The sequence below is a fragment of the Ctenocephalides felis genome, unplaced genomic scaffold (assembly GCF_003426905.1).
Source record: "Ctenocephalides felis isolate EL2017-DRISC unplaced genomic scaffold, ASM342690v1 CF-g0.4_SCAFFOLD_01886, whole genome shotgun sequence".
NCBI lineage: Eukaryota > Metazoa > Arthropoda > Insecta > Siphonaptera > Pulicidae > Ctenocephalides > Ctenocephalides felis.
The window spans coordinates 176,124,991-176,141,342 of NW_020538040.1; the positions used below are offsets into that span (position 1 = coordinate 176,124,991).

Below are 16,352 nucleotides of genomic sequence, written 5' to 3' on the forward strand. Positions count from 1 at the left end.
GATTGTTCAGTTTGGTTCACTTGGGGAGTGATCGTCGCCAACCGGATTTGACGATTGAGCTTCCAGTGTTTACGTCCATCGCAATGTACACGTTTTTATATTAATTAACTTTCATTTCAAATCGAGCGTTTTGCATGGCTTATTATACAAATTGTTATTTCGAGCAATTGTCATTCGATGGTAAAGGAAAATTGGAGACAAATTTGACGATTTATGTCCAGGTCATGGTAGTGATCAAATCTTGATAATCTTTATGAATAAAATTTGCACTTGAATTGATTAATTATATAATAAGATCTCAAAATAATATTTTTATGTTGCCAGAACTAATAGTCTTTTCTTTTTCACAGATAACAAAAAAGAATGCTCAGTATTCTTAAGCCAAGTTAACTTATCCATTACCAAGTCGACTGTCATTTTTAGCAATATGAGACTGCAGCACCGTTCGTGATACGTTCGGTTTACTATGCGGAGCTGCGTCGATTCAGAGGAAAGAAGAAGGATCAGTGTATAGAGGTTCTAGGATGCTGGGTAAGAACAACTGGCGGGTACTGACGTTGGTCACAGGGTTGCTATTAGCACAAGCTATAGACTCACCGGGACGAGGCAGAGGACGAGTGCGTTTTCCTGGATCCTTTCGCCCACAACCGTATCGTGAAGATGAACTTTCCTTGACCGACGATATACAACGTATACCCCATCCATACAGTGAAGAGTTGTCGCAATCAGCTCCTGAGGCGAGAGCTAGGTATCCGCCAGCGAGATACACCCGCGAATATTTTCCTCCAAAGTTATATTCATCTGCAGCGTCAGACTACGCGGAGTATTCTGAGTATTCAGAATTTCCCCCACGTGGTGGACGTACTCCTTACTGGAAAACGAGAAGTCCTCGCGTTGTTTTTCCCTATGGGGATCCAACATCTTCATACGATAATATAAAGTTTCAAAATTATGAGAACGTGAAGTTTCAGGAGGATTCCTCGTATGACAATCCATCGAATGGGTATCGAGGACCGAATTACGGAAACGAGAATGTAGTTTTCCGAGATCAAAATTTTGGTGTGAATGACTTGGCCAATGTTCAAGACCTGCGCGATTACAATCTACAGGATCTCCAAGAAGAAACACCAGGGGTTCGAGAGCGAGGTATGTTTTCATTGTTTTCATTAATAAAATATAATATAGTACATTAGCGTTGTTTGTGTCGGCGTAATGTTCGTATTGGTAAACGTGACCGTGACTCGTTGACGCATGTGACCGTCAGGCGAGCACAAATCGTGCGCTTGGGGCACTTGCGAGTTCTTCTTAGCTTGCTGGATGTCCGGCGGACTTCTGGATGGGACTTGCCCCGGTCTATTGAGAGGATGCTGTCAACGAACTGCCAAAGCTGCGACGGGCATCGCGAGTACCCAAAACAATGCGACAGATATCACAACTCTGCTGGAGAATTACGGACCGATTAGGAACGATCCTAGTGAGTGTGTGCTCAACGTATCCAAATAGTTCGTTTTGAATGCGCTTTGCTACCAAATTAAAAATCTAAATTTATTTTGATACTTTTCTGGCATGGATTTGATTTTCGTGCACGGTGTTATATAGAATGCCTAAATTTCTGATATAGTTTCATAAACGACCGAAGCTCGCAGGTCGATATTGATACTGATCATCTCTAGATCTAGGTTTTGGCAAAATTTTCAAACGTGCATGTTGTGTGCTGCTAGTTCGTGCATGTTTTGATTGGTATTTCATTTTTAATAAATTTGCTATTGTGTCGACAGATTCAGTTGTATTCGGTTTGGGTACTCGCGCTATGCTGACCTGTCTCGCTATTGGTCGATCGGTTGGAACAGTCACGTGCCTTTGGAAAAATCAATAATCTAACTCATTGGATTGTCTTCTTAGTAAAAATAATAAACTGTCATTAACATTAGCGTTAAATCATTGTTTTTGTGTATTATTCAATAACAATATATCTATCTTCTTTGTAGTTTATATAACAGTATGTAGATGTAACTAAAAATAAAATGAAAAAGAACAATGTGTTATAATAGTCTTATAATAAATAATCGATTCGTGCGTTTTAAAAACGAAAGTTATTGATTTGATTATATCATGCGAATTTTAAAATGGCCACGAGTGAAATCGATTACTTTCATTATTATATTTAAACATCAGCGCACACATATGAAAACATTGGCGAACGTAAATAACATTAAGTTCTCAAATTCGCGCCAAAAGCGAAGCATTATCAACAACATGCAAATTTGAATTGATAATTCGACATATGTTTGCGATGCACGTAAGAAATTTACATATATCGTTTATAAAAACAAATGAATGTTCGCATGTCGCCTATACAATCATACGTTCGCATATGAAGTCCAATAACGAGCCGAGCACGTTAGATCAGTGCTTTTGTTTGTAAAGAAGTAATACTTTCACCTAGATTAAATTTACTTTCTCTTAAGCGTTTTAGACCTTGACAATACGTTGATAATTTACTAATTTGTCATTAGTTGTTATATGTTCAAGCTCAACCTTAACAAATAATCGAGATCAAATTAAATCATGTCAATTATCTTCGAGAAGTCGAAGTGAATTCCAAATCATTACGGGAGGCGCATTCATTCATGTTGTGAACGAAATGCTAATTTTAATTCAATGCAAATTTCATATAAATGATACACAAGCAATTGTTCTCACAGAGCAATGTTCATCTAGATTTGCTGAACTTGAAACACTTAGATTCAAGATACGAGAGAAAACAAAGCAGCATTGTGCCGCTGAATCTTATCTTACCGATTGAAACTATGATCCATGACTTTGAAAAGAAATTTGATTATCAAAAAGCGGTGAAATTTTTCTCGCGCCGGACCGGTGCATTACAAATTAGTTTTGTGAGATTTGGAAAAAAACATGAATCTGTGAAGTATGTGATTCTCATTATTGATATGAATACATAGACAATATGGGATCACGTCTTCATAAATAATGGATTAAGCTATATGAATAAAAACAAATATATGGAAAAAGCTATATCCATTTTTAGATAGTAAAATTTTATAGGCAATATTTTTCTACAATTTCAAGTCAAAATTTTTAGAATTGAAGCTACATATCTTGTAATGTGATACAAAATTTAATTCTATAGTAAACTATAAATACATACTAGACTAAAAAAAACGAAAAGCTACATATCTTAGGTTAGATTTTTGCACCTGATCCATTTTGACTTTAAATACTAAGAGACAGTTTTATGATATATCATGATTTTTGAACTTCTCAACAAAAACCTCCAGTTTTCTTAAAGAAAATTATGTTTTGAATTTTTGTTCAATTGTTTTTTTAAATATTTTGGTAATATGGAATGTTCCCTTCTTTACAAAAACTTACAATTGTAAACTCGTTAGAGTAAAGACGTATTTTCTCGATGTATTTTCAAATATAGTTTTTTAGTGCGTTCTGATAAATGTTGGTTGGTTTCCACAGAATTGGAAAATGGCCAGTCTTTGAAGTAAAAAGTAAATTCTTTCAATTATAAGATTATTTGTACTTGTTATAAATATTTCCCGAAGAAGGAGACATCCCATATTTTCAAATATAATTTTCTGAAATCTGCAAAGTTCTATATGCTTATAATAAATACTTAGTTGTGAATTAACAAATTGTAATTAATGCATGTTGTTATTTGATCGAAATTGCAAAATAGTTGTATTTTCAATATTAATTAAATTTTTAATACTCTCATCTGACAACAATCAACAAAATCAAAATTGCTTCATTTGCTCTATTCAAGAAAATATTATTGTCTTTATTGTAAAAAATGGATTTTTAAGAATTAAAATTAAATATTTTTGATATAATAAAATATTTTTTAGGATGTGGAATATCAGTAGCAAAACAAGCTGCTCAAAGAAGAATTGTTGGAGGTGATGATGCAGGATTTGGAGCTTTTCCTTGGCAAGCCTACATCAGAATAGGCTCCTCTAGGTAATAATAAATTTAGAATAACATTAGTTAAACCAAATTAATTAACGATGAAACGTATAAATAATTTGGAAACATTTATAGTAGAATCTCACTGATCCGGCACACTAAAAGCCAGAGGGTGTCGAATTACTGGAATGTTTGCGTTACTAGATTATAGTGAAGAAGTCAAAATTTTTAACATAGCATATTTAAAATAACCTTTAATTAAAAAAAAAAGAAAAAAACAAGATATTGTCCAGCGATAGTGTCAAACTATTGAAGTGCCGGGTTAGTGAGATTCTATTGTAATTGCAAGTGTTCATAGAATGTCAAGTTGGTTCCAAATAGAAGCAATTTGTACATAAAGCTTTTTTCGGATATTACTCGAATCTTTTGAGTTGTTACATTTTTTTCATTATTATTATTTTTACAACCGTAAGAACTATTACATGTTTTAAAAGATGCATTGAGCATTGCTTATTACTAAAAATAAGGTTATTAGTAGGTAATCCTTTGATTGTCCTTGCTCCGTATCTCGGATAGAGTTTATTTTTAATAATGAGGAGATAACCTCACGGTCTTCTTATTAATTGGAATAATGCAGTAATGCCCCGAATGGCAATTTTCACATAAAAACTATTTATGCTATCTATATTTCCAAGTGAAATATCAATGTTACTCTGTTTGACATCAGGCTGTCCGAAGCGGGTATGGAAACTGAAACCTCTGATCAAAATCCCATAGCTCTAGCCACTAATACGATAGGAACTTTTTCTATATTCCATAAAACTATCATTATGATCGATACAACATTTAATTTCATCTTTGGTAAGACAATAATTATGACACCTTCAACGCCGATTAAATCGTGAGTGGATTCTATGAAAGCCACAAGTTTTTACTCATCTGATTCATATAATGAAAATTATCCATAAATATCACGTAACAAGAGAATCGACAAATAAAACATACATCTATTTCTACTAACCACAATTGTATTGGTATATATGTAATTACATTAAATGTTGAAGAAAACATACGCCTGTTTTACGATACCCGCAAACAAGTGTGTTTTACTCGTTGCATCACAAAAACTTTCTACAAGTGAACAAAAGAAGCTCTCGTGTTTATTATATTATTGAAATTTTAAAAAGCATATTTATTACCGCAGTGTCACCTGTGTTTATACAATATATGAATTGACAAAACGTTGTTAGAATTTAGAAAAAATCCAGGGCAGTAAAACCTTCTTACGCGACATATGAAATATCTATATTGGTATCTAATATCAAACAACAGTACAAATATTTTTTATATATTTAACATCAATTAGAACTTAAAGAGTCTTTTGATATGTTGGGCTGACTCCATAATCGACGGAGGTTTTAATAAAAATCTATCCAACGATTGTGCTATCTCTATGTAATGAATTTATTGTTACAATTTCTGTAATATTGATAATTTTTTTATTGGTGCAGCAATGCCTACCAAGAGACATTTTAACTTGGTAAAATTATATTTTTTAATTAAAAACCGATGTCACTACTGCTTGATATCAAGCTGTTCGATGCACGTATCGAACCTGGTTGAAATCCCATAGCACTAACCACTAATGGAGAAGCACAAAACATAAAATTATAGTCAAATTTGCAAAATTGTAATTAAAGCTTAAATTAAATTATTGATCTCCGTTTTTTATTAAAAGAGAAATATTTCATATTTTATTTTATCAAGCGATATTGGATTGGGAGGCGTCCATTAATCACATGATCGACTTTTTAAGGACTTTTGGACCCCCCTTCCCCATTGGTGATACGTGGTGATATTGAAAATTACTGCCCCTCCCCCACCAACCATCACGTGTATTTTAGTTACGAGAAAAGAATGTCATTTTTTTTGAAATATTTGAATTTAAAAAAAAAATTAGATCTAAAATAAATACACGTGACATCTTGCCTCCTGCCTCCCTGCTTCCCCGACGTGATATTTTGTGATTTTTCGTCAAAGACCGCCCCCCTCCCTCTAAAAACCTCACGTGATTAATGGAAGCCTTCCTAGTATAGATTTTACTACAGTAAATATAGAATGTTCTCTTTTCACTTGTTATTCATATAAATTGTGTTTTGAAAATTTTATATAAGGCCTATGAAATTTTATGAATGATATGCAAAACAAACTAATTGTACCTACTACAAATTAGAATAATAATTATGGATCAAATTTTGAAAAAAGACAAATAATGACTTTTTTTGTCAAAATATTAGTTTTTGATTTTTTTCGTTATATTTGTTTTACTTTAAAAGCTTTATGTTGACATATTAGAGAAAATATAACATTTGTTAGTGCATTTACTAAGGGTTTTACCGTGGTTTAGTGATAAGTACTTTGGCCTTGCAAACTCGTCCATCCTAATATCAAGAAATATTTTTAATAGTTTTTGCTTGAAAAAAATAGATCTAATGTTATTTGATAAAAATAGCATTTTCTTAAATAATATTAATATTCATTATTAAAAATATTAATTAAGTATTCTTAGAGAAATTCTAATAATAAATAAAATAATAAATTTAAATAATAAATAAAAAATAATAAATTTTAAAATACAGTGAAATTTCACTAATTTGGCACTTTGTTAGATTACACCTCCAATAATCCATCAATCTCGGCGACCAAAGTCTTGGACAATTTTGGTAATCATCTAGAAATTTTTCCAATACTTTAATAACACATTAAAAATTATGACTTGTTCTTTGAATTTTCTATCTCTGGTTTGTAATTTTCTGATTTTTAATAGTGCCGGAAAAGTGAAATTCTACAAAATATACCATTTAATTTTAAAAGTGAAGGTCACAACATTTCATGCAACTATTCAAGTTCTGATTGCTATTCAAAAAATAAATAATAAAACTCTGCTTTTACTCAGTAAAAACTAAAAAATCGTGGCCAAATTGCAATTTATTGCCGATATTACGTCCTCCAAGTATCAAAACCCTGTACAAAATTAACAACAAAATGAGGTGAGACTATGCGCGTAAATAGAAATTTCTGCTATTACAATTAACATGTTTATTGCAGAAGCCAGATGAAATGTTATGGTATCAGTAAAATGCTTTTCTACATTCATCTCATATATTAAATAAACCATAAACCATGCAGGCTGATTGTAAATTTGTAATTATAATATAATAACTCTTGTAATAACTGATACAAGGTGACTGAAATTGCAATAGCGGTTTAATAATGGTAAAGTAAAAATTTTAGAACGCTCGTTATTTGCTATTGTAAAAGTTATCCAATAGTGCTTATTTTTTGTTGATTAGAAACTTGCACGCCTAAATTTGTTGATTACGTTCACAAACAATGAAAGTGGAATTTCTCTCGTCTAGAACGTTGGCGTTGCATAGAAAACAAAAGCGTTAACTTACTCGTGAATTAGTATTAACAAATCCATTAGTGTTATATTTGTAGAAATTTGCAAGTTTAGTTGTGTAAATTAGGCCGAATTTATTTCAACGCGGACAAGCCATTTTTAGAAAAAGTGGACCGTTGGCTAAAAAATTATAAGCCCATTCCTTATAAAGATAGTTGAAATCTGGATCAAAATTTTAATAAATGTTTGGTTAATAGAAGCATTGATTAGAATATCTAATCATGCAGAAACGTAAGATTACTTATCCCTGAATCAGAAGTCCAGGTTTCTATGCCGCTTCGAGGAACCTGATGTCAAGCAGTAGTGACATCGGTTTTGACTTGAAAATATATATATATATAGCAATATGTTTTCAAGTGAAAGTAGCCCTCATCCGACATTGCTGTATCAATAAAATATTCGCCCTATTACAGAAATTGTAATAATAAAATCATCACACAAAGATGAGACAACCGTTTGGGTTGCCATATGTAAAGTTGGCATAGTATTAACTCAAATTAGACCAACAGACTATTAAGTTCTGTTCGCTGTTCAAAAAAAAAAAAAATTATCCTCAGGCTTAGGTGCTATTTCGCTAATAACAAATATACCGTTTATCGAACAGATGATATTATAAATATATCAGTTACCATAAATAAAACAAATACCCTTGATATATTTTATTAATGTATACTGGTTTCCAAGTAATCGTAAGCGTTAAAACACCTAGAATCCACAACTGTTATTTATAAGCTGTCAGATTTCTAATAGTAATATACATAGCATGTAATAAACTGATTGAAACTAACATTCTAGAGTAATTTTTATTTCGGAGAAAACTCTAGACTGTAAAACATAAAATTTAGTTAAAAATCAAACACGTATAAATGCCGCAGTTGTTGAGCATAGTTGAGCATATTTATGATATCGTTGGTTTAATTATACTTATTAGTTTATCTTTTTTCGTTATTTTTTTTTTACTATTGTCTTGTTGTATTATCATTGAAATTGGTAAAGAGAATGTTAATTTAACAATTCTGATTAATTAATTGAATATGTTCCAAAGTTTAATAATATAATTCAATAAAAGAAAGATTACACGCGAATTTGAGTGTGGTTCAAATTTTAAAAATCAGCTTTATGATGTTTTGGATAACTATAATGAAAAATGTTGTTCCACTATTGGTTTTTGATTCTTAAACAATATTTACACTTCACTTATGCGATAATTATATCACTACGTTAAAAAAAATATTAATTGAACTTATGTGTAAAAATAAAGAAAACAGATTTTTCTCTCTTTCTGACAATATTACTTTTCCTTATTTAGTCAGACACTTTTTTCTGTTTTGTTTGTTTTACAAAATAGTTCATAAAATCAAACTGTATTTGACTTTACTTTAAGGAAATAATTTTTTGAAGAAATGTAGGAATGGTAGTTTATACTGAAATTGTACAAATATTGAAGACTTTCATATTAGTGAATTTTTGATGATGGTGTCATATTGAATTTCAAACTAGTAGATCCTAACATTCGGTTAATTAAAAGTTTAAGTTAATTTTGATCAAATAAATTTTTTTCCAACTTCATAACTATTTCTTCAACTTTTAACAGATTCAGTCCTTACAAAACATGGTGCCCACTGAAATAAAAAGTGAGTTGCTAACCAAGCATCTTCTCTATGCGCACGAGTTAATTTCTTTTTAGTTTGAACAGTATTGTTATCATATTTAATTATTATTTAAAAAACCACAAACCAAAACTAATGCATAAAAAGAGTAGGAGCCTGCCTTAACGTAAGTGGTTAAAGACGTGGGCTAGCACAAACTAGTGCTAGGTTCTATCTCAAGCTCGGCTAAGCTCGACATCAGGCTGCCTGATAGGCAGTAAAATTTGTTTAGCTTGCTAGATTTTTGAGTGAAATAGCGCACATTTAAATCTCTAATTACAAATGGCTTGCTCTTTGCATTTTGGTCTACTGGCTAGCAAGCTAGACATCAGGCAGCATGATAGGCAGTGAAATTTGTTTAACTTGCTAGATTTTGTAGTGAGATTTATGTTAGCTTGCTAGATTATTAAATATTATATATCACATGGCAAAATACTGTTTCACTATTGGTTCGAACAAACAAATCCATCCACAAAAATAGCGCACATTTAAACTTCTATTTACAAGAAGTTTAAATGTGCGTTGCTTTTTGGTCTGCTGGCTAGCATGCTGGTTGTCAAGTCGGCAAAATGTCATCATGGAAATTTAGAACGTGCGCTATACTTGATATATTTGTTCGTTCGAACTAATAGGGAGGCAGTAATTGGTCATGTGATTTATTATATTTAATAATCTAACAAACCAAAACACTCAAAAATCAAGCATGCCGAAACAAATCACACCTAAAAATCATGCAATTCATGAAGCTAATGTAGCCAGCCCAGAAAATAAATGTTGTGTGATTCGGGATTTATCCATAGGTCTATGATTCATCCACAAAAAAGCGCACGTTCCAATATCAAAAATGGAGATCGACACAACGTCATTTTGCCTACTTGATAACCACCCAGTAAATACCGTGTGATTTGAGCGTCGTCAGCAACCTGAAATCCACAAGCATTCCTTCGGCGCTGTGGCACCCATGTATAATCAATGTGGACTTCAGATTGCTACCGCCGTCCGGTGTTTACTGGGCAGCATGCTAGCCAGCCGACCAAAAAAGCAACAACACAAGCGTCGTGTGAACAGGCTTTAAGATATCAAAACCTAAAATTATTATAAAATTTTGAATTTTAGAGCAAAATTTACAATCACTCCAAAAGTAATATTTGTCTCGCAAACAATCTAATAATACATCATACATTTTTTTTATTATGACAAACAGGTCCTATTGTATAGGAATTTATGCCATATAAATTGGTTTTATTACAAATATCCTATAGATTATTGATTGAAGTATAAAACTAACAATGTATCCTTTTTACCCAGGTGTGGTGGTTCGCTGATATCGCGGCGACATATAGTGACGGCCGGTCACTGCGTGGCGAGGGCGACTGCCCGCCAGGTCCACGTGACTCTAGGCGACTATGTCATCAATTCTGCGGTGGAGCCCTTGCCAGCCTACACATTCGGAGTCCGTTCGATTCAAGTGCATCCGTATTTCAAGTTCACACCACAGGCGGACCGGTTCGACGTCGCCGTACTCACGCTGGACAGACCTGTCCATTACATGCCGCACATAGGTATCCCCCGAAACATGTGCTCGAGCAATCGAGCTAGTTCAATAGAAGTCAATGATCTGTGTTTAAAAGATAACTGATTTCGTTTCAAAATCATTCCGCGATAGTAAAGGAAATAAGCTTTTGCTCTACCGCCCTTGGTTGATATACGGAAAATGCATATTGATTGATAGAATGATCTCAATCATCTATAAAACGAATTTTGGTTAAAAAATAGGCAAACTAAAGATCAGTGATGATAAGCCTGTGTTTGCAAATAAAAATTATGTTTAAGCGATTTTTTTGGTATTAATAAATTATGTGACTTTGATTAGAATCACAAAGTCACCTCTGTGACTTCCAAATCACAACGTCCTATAATATTTGCACTTCTGTGCATGAAATTGTTACTTCAGGCTAAAAAAGCTGATCAAAGGTCATAAATATTGATATTGCTGGTCTTAATAACATTATAGAATTAATATTGATGCATCATTTCACAAAAAATGCAACAATTATTAGGTAAAATATTAAAAAAATTGGAATGTGACTTGAAAGTTACGCTGGTCTATAGAGACTTAAACAAAAATTATTTGATGATGCTTTTGTTAGAGTATTCAATCAAATACATTTTTTTATTTAGGATATGTTCCTTTTCAATACAACGTTCAACTTTATATTCATTTTTACTCAATTATGTTACATATTTTTTTATATTCTGATCTATTCAACGTTCCACATGATATTTGTTTTTACGTACTTCTTTAATTTTTACAAAAATTTAGTATCCTTTTTTATTCCATCATAAGTATATAAGCATATTCAAATTTCTCAATATATCCTATTATATCAATATATCTCCAATAAACATCAATCTCCAATATTATGTCTACCATCTCACATTCGGTATTACGATTTAGTATTATATAGTTAGTACCAGGACCCGATCCAAGGATCTCTGTCGTGCAAGTAGGACTTGTTACCAACATGCATTGCCCGCCGCAAGATTATATTGTACTTTTTCAATTTTCAACCGTTGCAAAAATTTATATTATATCATGATTGATGTTAATATAAACATTGAAATAGTGATCAAAATAGATAAAAATATTTTTTTTAATTTATATGAAAATATAACCCCACAGTTTCTCTACTACGTTGCAATAACACAGAAACAATATTTTCTTAGAAAAGTCACACTTATTGTTATGTATATAAATATTTTTCGGCATTTACGTAAATGAAGTTTAAATTTCTTAATAAAATTGAGAAACTGGAGACACTAATTAGCTCCAAATATTTTCAAATTTATATAAGACTGAATTTTTTTCATAGTATGCAAATATGACTTGATTAACCCTTTCGCCACGAGAGTGTTTTTTGCAGGAGTGACGCTGCTGGATTAGCCAACAAGTTGTCCAATATTTGTTTCACAAAATATTGTCAAATTTTCCAATCACTATCGATCAAAATGTATTTTAAATTAATTTTACTTCTGAAAAACTGAAACCATAATAGCAAATTAGAATCTTCTATAATATCACACAGAGTGATGAATATTAAAGCAAAACTCATCACAATTGATGTCGTCAATAGGTGGCATTCTTAGACAAAGGTCGTCAAGCAGATGCCGTCTATAGACGACTCTCGTAGCGGTAGAGTTATTTACGTCACAACTATTTTATTGTATGGAATAAATCAAAAGCAAAGTTAATTATAATCCATTTTCCCAATTTTCAGCTCCCATTTGCCTGCCAGAAAAGAACGCAGACTTTTTGGGGCAGTACGGCTGGGCGGCCGGATGGGGCGCTCTCAGTCCTGGTTCGCGTCTTCGTCCGAAGACTCTTCAGGCTGTTGATGTTCCAGTATTAGACAATCGCATCTGCGAACGTTGGCATCGTGCCAATGGAATAAATGTAGTAATTTACCCGGAAATGCTTTGTGCAGGATACCGGGGCGGTGGTAAGGACTCGTGTCAAGGAGACAGTGGTGGACCACTCATGATGGAAAAATCAGGAAGATGGTACTTAATCGGAGTCGTATCTGCCGGTTATAGTTGTGCAACCCGAGGTCAACCTGGGATCTACCATAGGGTGGCACATACAGTGGATTGGATATCACATGCTACTAGTCTGTGATCGACTGAAAAGTGATTTGAAATTATGTAAAAAAATCTATTAAAGGCGTAGTGGGTGCAGCAATAACGTAATATTTGTTGTCTATTTTTCGAATGAAAGAAACTAAAATTGTTAAATATTTGGAGAATTGGAAGTATGAATATTACGGTTTATTGTTCCATATCTAATCGATGATGATTGGAAATGTCAAATGAAGGTAGACGTATTCGAGATCACCCACAGAAACGCCATCCAATTGTAGATAATGCAAATGAAAATATTTATTTGTGCGTATTGTGAAGTATGAATTTTCGTATAACCTACGATTGAATATAAATTATGTTAGCACGCGAAGGACAATTTTAGCAACAAAATTACTGCAAAATTAAAAATTGTGCAAGAATTTTTTTGGAATGAAAAGTGTTAAAATGTGAATTTGAAATGATCGCATATTCTTGGACTTTCATAATGTAAAAATACAAGAAGTGCTCTTACAGTTGATAACATTTAATATTTTATTGCATGTAATAAATTATTATTAATTTATAATAACGTTAATTAATAATTAAGTTGTCTTTATATAAATAAATTAATATTTGTATGTATATAGGCATTTTTATTTTAGTTTTTATGTTCCACAGGTAGCAAATATATTAAACATTAAGTATATAAGTTTAAATGTATTGATCAATAAAATGAAAAAATATTCATATTTACATAATAACATTCACAAACAATGTCTCTTTGAGTGATTTCGACACATATAGTCCATGTAAAACAAATGAAGACCAATTTTATTAAAGTAATGCATAGAAAAGAAAAACACCGTATGGCTGCAATCACAGGGGGCTACTCACCACCTTCCTTAAGTTATTTATTTAAATTACAATTAAGAACCTGCATTTTTTCAAGTGCATTTCTGTCATGAGTAAGCCCTTTAATATTTTTCTAGGAAGTTGCAAAATCAAGTGTACAGTTAGATTTGCATAGTAGCGATAAATTCAAATTTTTCATTTTGATTCATTACCTTGAATTCATTTAAGAATTATCAAAATTAATTACGTATATGCAGGCATAATAAATGCACCACTTTCAATAAATATTAATACCAACTTCTTAAATATTGTAATAAACATCTATGAACTTTAAATAAACACAACCCTAAACTATATCTTTTGCAATTTTGCTAAACTCGACCAAAAGTGGCCATATATATCATTTACAAAAATATATACATGATGCAATATAAACATTTTAAACCAAAATAAATTAGATTGATAGATTAGAGAGAGATTAAAATAAATAGTATTTTTTCGTAGATAATATAAGTACGTATGTTTAGCATAGAAAAATAAACAAAATCTAGGCTTCTATCAAAACACCAAAAAATATATTTAGTTTAAAAGAAATAATGAAAGTTACTGGATTTAAGTGGTAAGAAAATATGTTGACTACATTCCTCATCTAAATGTTTCCTGCCCATATGGCAACACGTTTTACTTACATGAAACATAGCATGCATACAAGGAAATCGTCAGCGATGAAACAATCCCATTTATAATAAAAAATACTTATTTTATTTAAACAGAAAAGTTAATTTATTTTAAAAATTTTAAAACCACAAGACCTGCCATCATCAAAAACTAATATCTACACATCTGAAACATAAGCAAAATGTTTCCTATTCGAACAATTGGTTTTCTCAAAAATTGCATCATTTTTTGTAACTCTTTGCACTCAGTACCTGCGAAACAGTTGGACCTGCCTATCACGAAACTAAGGAGGCGTTCATTAATCACGTCATTTAGTTTTAAGGATTTTTAAACCCATCCCTCCCGCTTGATGATACCTGGTAATATTTAAAATTACGCCTCCTTTTCCACTCAACATCAAGTGTATTTTTAGTATTTAGGAACAATGCTAAATTTTTGGAAAAAAAATTGAAAAACTTGAAATGTTTTTGAAGTAGAGGTAAAAAATAAATACACGTGATATTTTACTCCCCCATGAAGTAACACCCAACAGGGGTTTCCGCGATGATCTGAGGCAAGAGATAAGCGGAGGTTTTAGTCGGTATTATACCCAGGCTGTATTGATCCCGACATACTCAGACAAAAGACCTAGTCTGGGATGCCTAAACGCTTTTATTTTGGTATACAAAAAACATACACACAAACACACATACAGTAGGGTGTCTATTAACCGGACAAATTGTTGTCGATAGGCATTCGGATAATCAAAAACCCGGATAGTTGAATGTATGAAGAATAATGTTGTGTATTTATTAAAAATAACAAATACATACATAGATATCAACAAAAATAAGATTTATTAACAACTTGAAACTTTCTTATGTATGTACATTTTTATTACATACATATACTGAACTGCAGCATTAATCATGCAAAAATTCGAATTGTAGGTATGTACATACTTATTGATTGATCAGATAAACGAGGTTCTACTGTATATCCATTTGTTCTAAGGTATGCCAAAATGTTCAGGAACCTTTGAAACAAAAAGATATTTTACACACATCCACACATAATTTTTAACTTCCCGTAGGGTAAGTTATAGTAATCGCAAAAAATCGAAAATGAAAATTTTCGAATTTCTCGACGTTTCAAAGGTTTCTGAATATTTTGGCATACCTTCAAAAAAATGGATGTATGTATGTGTGTGTGTGTGTATGCGTGTGTGTGTGTTCGGATACAAATTTTCGTCGACGATTTCGAGAACCCCGATCAACCGATTTAAATAATTTAAAAAACATTCGATTCGTATTGATAAGGAGACGTGCTGATTAGTTTTTGGCAAAGGTATGTCTATCCGTTCCGAAGATACGAGGCAAAAAGTGTCAAAAACGGTAACTCAGTTTTTAAGAGAACGGAGCGTCCGATTTGAATAATTCAAAAAACATTTAACTTGTATTGACAAGATGAAGAATTGATCAAATTTTCATGAAGGCTGGTCTAGCGGATTCAGAGATCTAATGAAAAAAGTAAAAAAAAGCCATTTGGCGGTTAAAAATGATCATTAGACATATGCACATCAAATTATCAGATATTTATAGAGATTTTAACAATAAGTATAATTTTTTTTTACATTTCTATGGGTTCCGTACCAATGCTTATGTGTTAGACGGCGGCGCGGCACTTGCGCGCTTTGACATTTCGTCTCTATGCAGTTCAAGCAATACGATTGCTTTGAAAAAAAGTTCAGAATTTCCAAAATATGTCAAATGAAAAAATTTTGTTTTCAAAAAAAAAAATTTTTTTTTAAAAGTAATTTTTGTCAAATTTATAGTTTTTCAAAAATCTAATTTTTTCGAAGTAATTTTTTTTCAAAAATGTTAATTGTTTTTAAAAAAAATAATAATTTTTGGTACGGGAAGTTCCAGCAATTTACCTTAAGGCACGATGCCTTAAGACAGAACTCCACTTACAGCTAGTTTGTGATTACAATAACTTACCCTAGAAGAAGTAAATAAAATTTGAAGTTTTCGCAAAAAAATAACTTGACGCCGCATTGATCGTGAGTTCTATCTAGTATCTTGTATCCCGTCTGACAGAGAGAGATCCCCGTGGTCCGTGCCTAGCGCATATGTGAACATGCGTCGCGGCGCGCCGGTCGCGATGTTGGTACCCGC

General features: G+C 32.2%; 1 pseudogene; it reads left to right on the top strand.

Moving 5' to 3' along the window:
• The first annotated feature begins 524 nt into the window (after window positions 1-524).
• On the top strand, window positions 525-12,724 carry LOC113376296 (annotated as a pseudogene).
• The last annotated feature ends 3,628 nt before the right edge of the window (window positions 12,725-16,352 follow it).